This window comes from Mus pahari, chromosome 5 (assembly GCF_900095145.1).
Source record: "Mus pahari chromosome 5, PAHARI_EIJ_v1.1, whole genome shotgun sequence".
NCBI lineage: Eukaryota > Metazoa > Chordata > Mammalia > Rodentia > Muridae > Mus > Mus pahari.
In genome coordinates, this window is record NC_034594.1 from 26,120,599 (window position 1) to 26,129,298 (window position 8,700).

The following is an 8,700-nucleotide window of genomic DNA, read 5'->3' on the forward strand; positions in this document are numbered from 1 at the left end:
ATTAGGCCATCTTCTGCTACATATGCAGCTAGAGACACAAACTCAGGGGGTACTGGTTAGTTCATATTGTTCTTCCCCCTATAGGGTTGCAGTCCCCTTAAGGTCCTTGGGTACTTTCTCTAGCTCCNCCATTGGCGAACCTGTGTTCCATCTTTGGTTGTTTTCTAAGTATAGACTTAAAGATGCTGCTCGTCGGGCTGAAAACATCTCTGTCTAATCTATACTATACCATCTCTGCTAATCTCTACTCATCTCTCTCTCTGAGCGGAAGAAAAATGTTCATACGTTTAATTTAAAGCTGTAGTTGTTGCTAGAGCTCAAAAGCATAAATCTATTCTAACTGTTTTACAATGTGGATTTTAGTGCAGAATACAAAGAGTGGTAATGCTAATATAGCTAAAACTTTTACATCTTTTTTTAAAAAAAAATTCAGGTAAGCTTCAGGGAATCAAGGGAACCATAAATCTTGGAACAACCTGTCACAGACTGGTCAAACAGACTCCAGATAAATACAGCCTAAGTTTCCCTACCTGTCTATTCCTAAGAATGGGATCTCTCTCCCTTCTGGTCTTGGGACTCCTGTCCTCTAATTATTAGGACTATGGGCCTGAAACATCCAAATGTAAAAATTTCCTCCAAATCCCTAAACTTTACCTTCTGTTCCTAGTCTATATCTGTCTAAAGCTGACATGAAGCAGTCCAGCCAATGAGGTTGCTCCCTATTTCTTCAGCTGGGTCAGCTAACCAGATTCTCCTGATGAATGCCCAAATGACCAGCCTTTGACTAGCTTTCCCACCTTACTGGATCTTGACAAGAACATCATGGTTTCAACTGGAAGTAGTTACAGAAGAGAGAATAAGTCTTCCTGATTCTTTAACAGACTGAAATGCTAAGTCAAAAGAAAATTCCCTGGAAACAAAATGTCTATTTATAATGCTAATTGGCATACCAAGAAAGTGAGCTTGATTTATCAAGGAGTAGATTTGTTAACTAAAAGAGTTCTACAATATACTAGGCCCTTGACCTTGCAGAACAAGGAGATAGTACATGACTTTAAGAAAAAAATTAATGTTTCTATACAAACCATTTAGGATTATAATTTGGGTATACTCAAAGAAACACTGCAAAAAGGGGACCTGAGATGAAATAAATATTACTGGTGCTCTATCCATTTCCAGGCTCCTCCTAGATAGTACTCTGATGTCAGTCATTAAAGTCTGCCCTTTCTGCTTTTGCTAATTACTGTTGGTTCCTGCATCACTGATGCATTAACTACATGATAATTCCTATCTGGGTACCATTAAGATAATGGTTGTTAGATCCCAATATAAACAGGTACCCATCACCTGTCAAGGATTTAACTCAGGATACAACTCAAGAGGGGACTGTAAAGTTAAATTTAACCTGTAAACTACACCTACTCAAGAACAAGACAATGCCCTAGAATTTAGTTTGGGGAAAATAACACAGCACATATTTTTACTTCCCTAAACAAGTTTGTTTGAAACCACTAAATCAGAAATGCTCTATGTAGGTACATTAGCAGGATGGCAGGATGAATGCTTGCCACTGATTGGACCTGATGTGAAATGATATGAATTACAAGTTTTGCCTTTTTAAGTCCCTGAAAAACATGACTTATGGACACTTCTTGGGAACTCAAGGGTAGACCTGGTGATCATCCTTCATGGCCAGTATTTAATTAAAGTGTGTTTAAAATTTGGCCCTATATTGTGGAACTGTTTTTTTTGTTTGTTTGTTTGTCTTTTCCTCACACATCTCAGTATTAACACAAGGAGGCTAAAAATGGAACCATAACTCTTCTACTGATCCTGAGATCCAATCCCCAAGTCTCATCACCAACTCCATAGCAAGAATTTGCTATGGTCTCCCTTTCCTTTCTGATACTATACTCAAGCTACCATAAAGACCTTCTCCAAACTTCTCTCCCAGAGCCCATGCCAGTATCCTAACCTCCAACAAGCAGGCATTCCATGTGTAGGCATAGTGTTATTATGCACTGTGTAAAGATATTCTTGCACTATTGAAAGGTTGATTTCTCTGCCCCATATCTGGTTTCAAAACATTGTCCCCCAATTATTTCATGAATAGTCAAAAAAGAAGCTGATTAGCCAATGACAGAGCAAGGGAGAGAATAGAGCTGGACTTCCTCCCAGCCAAGGGAGGGGGGAAAGAAAGAGAAAGTGGGGATTTGCTGTGGGGACATGGTTCAAGAGAAACCATGAGAAAACATCTGGATCTCAGAGAGTCAGTACTAAGATGAAAGTGTCACTGAGATTTTGACAGGGAGGTTGCTTGCTTACTTTAAAGGATTAAAGTAGAGTAGTACTGCTCAGTTGTTGTGCCCTTAAAGCTTGTTAAATAAATATAATAGTCCAGCCTCAATTATTCACAAGCTAGTTGGATTAAAAGGAGAACTGCAACCAACACTTATTTAAAAGCTACTAACATTCCTGTGAATACATCAGCTGGGCAGGTCAAATGTAGAGGCAACACACAACCATCACAGTTGCTGAAAATCAAGAGAAGAAATAGAAACCAAGGGGGAGGTGGGGGAACACCCATCCAACAAAAGCAAACCCAGAAATCAGTGCCAAGACCTATTATCAGATAGAAGATGATAGAGGTCCTCAAAATGAATAAATTCCTTAAATAATTCCAGGAAAAAAACCAAAAAAATTAGAGGAAATTAATGAATCCCTTAAAGAAATGCAAGAAAACATAAACAGTTGAGATAAATATATTGCTCCGGCCTAAAAATGGGAATAAAATCAATAAAGAAACAAGAATATAGGGAATCCTGAAAATGAAAATTTAGGAATTCAAACAGAGACTACAGAGACCAACAGAATAAAACACATAAAGGAGAGAATAAAACACATAAAGAATATACCTTCTTCTTAGCCCCTTATGGTACCTTTTCTAAAATTGAAAATATGAAAAAGAAATGGACACTATGGACCCAATTCTCCAATAAAGACATAGACTAAGACTGGACATGTAAACAGGGCCCACCATTTTAATGCATACAGGAAATGCACCTCAGTGTTAAAGACAAACACTACCTCAGAGAAAAGGGCTAGAAAACAATTTCCCAAGCAAATAGTCCCAAGAAACAAGCTGGAGTAACCATTCTAATAATGTATAAAGTCAACTTTCAACCGAAAGTCATCAAAAAGGATAAGGAAGAACACTTCGTACTCATCAAAGGAAAAATCGACTAAGAAGAATTCTCAATTCTGAACATCTATGCTTTAAATGCAAGGGCACCCATACTCATAAAAGAAATTTTACTAAAACTCAAAGCACACATTGCAACTCACACAATAATTTTGGAGAACTTCAACATTCCACTCGCATCAAGATTATGGAAACAGAAACTAAGCAGAGACACAGTGATATTAATAGAAGTTATGGATGGACCAAATGAGTTTACAGATATCTATAGAACATTTCATCCTAAAGCAAAAGAATATACCTTCTTCTCAGCACCTCATGGTACCTTTTCTAAAATTGACAGTATAATTGGTCACAAAACAGACCTCAACAGATCTAAGAATATTGAGATAATCCCATACCTCCTATCAGATCACTATGGATTAAGGCTGGACTTTAATAGCAACAAAAACAACAAAAAGCCCACATCGACATGGAAGCTGAGCAATGCTTTACTCAATGATAACTTGGTCAAGGAAGAAATAAAGAAAGAAATTAAAGACTTTTTAGAATTTAATGAAAATGATGATACAACATAACCAAACTTATGAGACACAATGAAAGCCATGCCAAGAGGAAAACTCATAGCCCTGAGTGCCTCCGGAAAGAAACTGAAGAGAGCTTACCTGGCCGCCTGACAGCACACATGAGAGCAGTAGAACAAAGGGAAACAAATGCACCCAAGAGGAATAGAGGGCAGGAAATAATCAAACTCAGGGCTGAAATCAAGCAAGTAGAAGCAAAAAGAACTATACAAAGAATCAACAAAACCAGGAGCTAGTTCTGTGAAAACATCAACAAAATAGATAAACCCTTAGCCAGACTAACCAGAAGGCACAGAGACAGTATCCAAATTAACAAACTGAGAAATTAAATGGGAGCCATAACAACAGAAACTGAGTAAATTAAAAAAAAAAAAGAAACCAGATCTTACTACAAAAGCCCACACTCAATACAACTGGAAAATCTAAATGAAATGGACAATTTTCTAGACAGATACCAAAGTTAAATCAGGATCAGATAAACCATCTAAACAGTCCCATAAGTCCTAGAGAAATAGAAGCAGTTTTTAAAAGTCTCCCAAACAAAAAAAGTCCAGGACCAGATTGTTTTAGTGCAGAATTCTGTCAGACCTTCGAAGAAGACCTAATACCAATACTTTTCAAACTATACCACAAAATAGAAACAGAAGGAACACTTGTCAATTCATTCTATGAAACCACAGTTATGCTGATACCAAAACCACACAAGGACCCAACAAAGAAAGATAACTTCATACCAATTTCCCTTATGAATATAGATGCAAAAATACTCAATAAAATTCTTGCCAAATGAATCCAGGAACACCTCACAGCCTTCATTCACCACGATCAAGGAGGCTTCATCCCAGGGATGCAGGGATGGTTCAATATACAGAAATCCATCATCGTAATAGGCTGCATAAACAAGCTCAAAGAAAAAGAGCACATGATCATTTCATTAGATGCTAAAAAAAAGAATTTGACAAAGTTCAACACCCCTTCTTGTTAAAAGTCTTGGAAAGATCAGGAAATCAAGGCCCATACCTATACATAGTAAAAGCAATATACTGCAAACCAGAGCAAACCAGTAGCCAACATCAAACTAAATGGAGAGAAACTTGAAGCAATCTCACTAAAATCAGGGACTAGACAAGGCTGCTCTCTTTCTCCCCATCTATTCAATATAGTATCTGAAGTTCTAGCTAGAACAATTAGACAACAAAAGGAGGTCAAAGGGATACAAATTGGAAAGGAAAAAGTCAAACTATTCCTATTTGCAGATGATACGGTAGTACACTTAAGTGACCCCAAAAACTCTACCAGAGAACTCTTACAGCTGATAAACAACTTCATCAAGGTGGCTGGACATAAAATTAACTCCAACAAATCAGTAGCTTTCCTCTACTCAAAGGATAAACAGACTGAGAAAGACATTAGGGAAACGATACCCTTCACATTAGTCACAAACAATATAAAGTATCTTCATGTGACTCTAACTAAACAAGTGAAAGATGTGTATGACAAGAACTTCAGGATTCTGAAGAAAGAAATTGAAGGAGACATCAGAAGATAGAAAGATCTCCCATGTTCATGGATTGTCGGGAATAATATAGTAAAAATGGCCATCTTGCCAAAAATCAATATACAGATTCAATGAACTCTCCATCAAAATTCCAACTCAATTCTCAGATTCATTTGGAATAACATAAAACTCAGGATATTGAAAACTATTCTCAACAATAAAAGAACTTCTGGGGGAATCAACATCTTGGACCTCAAGCTGAACTACAGAGCAATAGTGATAAAACTTCACGGTATTGGTATAGTGGCAGGCAGGTAGATCAATGGAATAAAATTGAAGACCCAGAAATGAACTCCCACACCTATGTTCACTTAATCTTTGACAAAGGTGCTAAAACCACCCAGGGGGGAAAAAGACTATGTTTTCAACAAATGGTGCTAGTTCAACTGGTGGTTAGCATGCAGAAGAATACAAATTAATCCATTCCTATCTCCTTGTACAAAGCTCAAGTCAAAGTGAATCAAGGGCCTCCACATAAAACCAGATACACTGAAACAAGAATAGAAAAGAAAGTGGGGAAGAGCCTCCAATACATGGGCACAGGGGAAATTTTTCTGAACAGAATACCAATAGCTTATGCTCTAAGATCAAGAATTGAGAAATGGGACCTCATAAAATTACAAAGCTTCTGTCAGGCAAAGGACACTGTCAATAGGACAACAAGACAACCAACAAGTTGGGAAAAGATCTTTACCAACCCTACATCCAATAGAGGGCTAATATCCAATATATACAAAGAACTCAATAAGTTAGACTTCAGAAAACCAAATAACCTTATTAAAAATGTCATACAGAGCTAAGCAAAGAATTTCCAACTGAGGAATACTGAATGGCTGAGAAGCACCTAAAGAAATGTTCAACATTCTTAGTCATCAGAGGAATGCAAATCAAAACAACCCTGAGATTCTACCTCACACCGGTCAGAATGACTAAGATAAAAAACTCAGGTGATAGCCGATGCTGGTGAGGATATAGAGAAAGAGGAACACTCCTCCATTGCTGGTGGGATTGCAAGCTGGTTCAACCACTCTGGAAATCATTTGGGCAGTTGGACATAGTACTATTGGAGGACCCAGCAATACCTGTCCATATATAGAGAGCATATATCCAGAAGATGCTCTAACATGTAATAAGGACACATATTCGACTATGCTCATAGCAGCCTTATTTTTAATAGCCAGAAGGTGGAAAGAACCCGGATGTCCCTCAACAGAGCAATCGTTACAGAAAATGTGGTACATTTGCATAATGGAATACTACTTTGCTATTAAAAGTAGTGGGCGGTGGGCTGTGCGCAGACAGCCTGGTCCTTGGTCCAGCAAAGATCTGGAACCCTGGTGACCTGGTGGGTGGTGGTTTCTGCCTGCATGGGACGAAAGGTGTTTAACCATGGCTCCTGTAGCAGCTACAGCCTCCCACAGCCCCTCCTCCCCCCACACCCCGCAGAGAGGTATGTGGTCATCAGTCATATAGGAGCAGCACCAAGCCCTCCCTCATGCAAATAAGGTTTCCCCAAAGCTCTCAGACCAAACCAATGAGAAATACCTGTTGTCAGACCCTTACTCAGCCCAAAACTGCATATAAGAACCCTATCTGGAAGGATTAAAGGTGTGCAAGAACTACCCTAAGTACTCTGTTGTTGTCTGAGCCTCGTGTCCTAAGAGCTGTAACACTTGAGAAGAGGTCTGCTCTCTCCACAGCGCTCCTCACTGGCTAGTTGGCCTCTCATCAGCCCAGCGGCGGGATTGAACTCAGTTCAGGGCAGCTCAGAGTAACTGAGTAACCTGGAAGGCACAGCAGAAGCAGAGGCGGAGCCATCTGCAGCAGCAGAAGCAGCAGAAGCTGCTTGCCCTCCTGCCTGTACTTGCTCCCTTTTCCTGAAACTCTTGCACTAGGCTGGGCCAGAGATCTCCATGGAAAGCCTCTGGTACACAGGCCCACACTTCATCTTGTTATCTTTTACTTTATCATGTTATTTCTTTGAAGCCTGTTCTTTTCTAATGAGAGTCAGTAAGAGAGTTGATCTGGAGGGGTGAGAAGATATTGAGAGGAATGGAGAGAGGAGGAAAATTAGAATCAGGATATATTGTATGAGAAATTTGTTTTGTTTTGTTTTGTTTTTTGTTTTTCGAGACAGGGTTTCCCTGTGTAGCCCTGGCTGTTCTGGAACTCACTCTGTAGACCAGGCTGGTCTCGAACTCAGAAGTCTGCCTGCCTCTGCCTCCCAAGTGCTGGGATTAAAGGCATGCACCACTACTGCCTGGACAGAGAAAAAAGTTTTTAATAAAAGATAATGTTGTAATTTTTTTTAAAAGTCCAACTGAAAGAAGGAAGGTCCTTAATTTGTTGGTATTGTTAGACAAAGACATGAAGAAATAGGAAGGAAAAAGTAGGAATCAACAACAAGCCTACCACCACCAGATATGAGCAGAACAGGATGGAGTTCCTTTACATCAGCCCCTATGCTAATCCCTATTGTGACATTGACTCTTAGCCTTCAGAGGCACAGGATAATATATTTCCATGGTCCTAACCCACCTGCCTTTTAGTTCTTGGTTAAATTAGTCTGAGAAAATGAATACAGTAATGGGTCATAATTAAGGCTAATTCTTTAGGAAGAAGTGCCTCTTGGTTTCCCCCAGGCATTGCTATGATTTAGAATGGAACACAACCACAATGAGAATGTATACTTAAAGCAAATCACCTCATTTTTGCCATTCTCCTTTCCAGGAATACATTGTAACAAAAATTCTTTGGAATTCTATCAGATTTTGGTTAATGTTAATCTATACTTATTATCAACTGCCAGACACTGCAGAAAGAACATTAAGTACATACACATTTCAAGGAAAATTTACAATATTGCATAATTAAAATTAACTTCATCTGGAGTGCTGGTCCTTTTTATTTGCCTAAGCAACATTAAATCTTTGCATCCAGTAAGGAAAATAGTCTTATATCTTATTGACACTACATGGCATGGCAGCCTGCACAGTGCAAAGTGCACATGTTATGTGCTCAGGACACAGGCTACAGTTGGTCAAAACAACATAAGCAAGCACTGAAAGAAACACAAAGGTTGATTATGTGTTTCATTCTGGATTAATTTCTGATTGTTATGTTCAGAAGCCTTTTATTGCCATTAAATATTCTATTACCTATAAATTGTTATGGTAGTCCATATGGAATTTTGAACCACAGTTTTACAGAGCTGTGTCTTAGAAGACGAAAACTCCACAATGATGTGATAAAATCTAGAGCCAATATTAAATAGGTTCAGGATTTTCCCAGGACATCAAAAGACTCTTAAAGGAGATTAACCCTTTCTTACAAAGGCGTCGGACTGTGCTGAAAAGGCT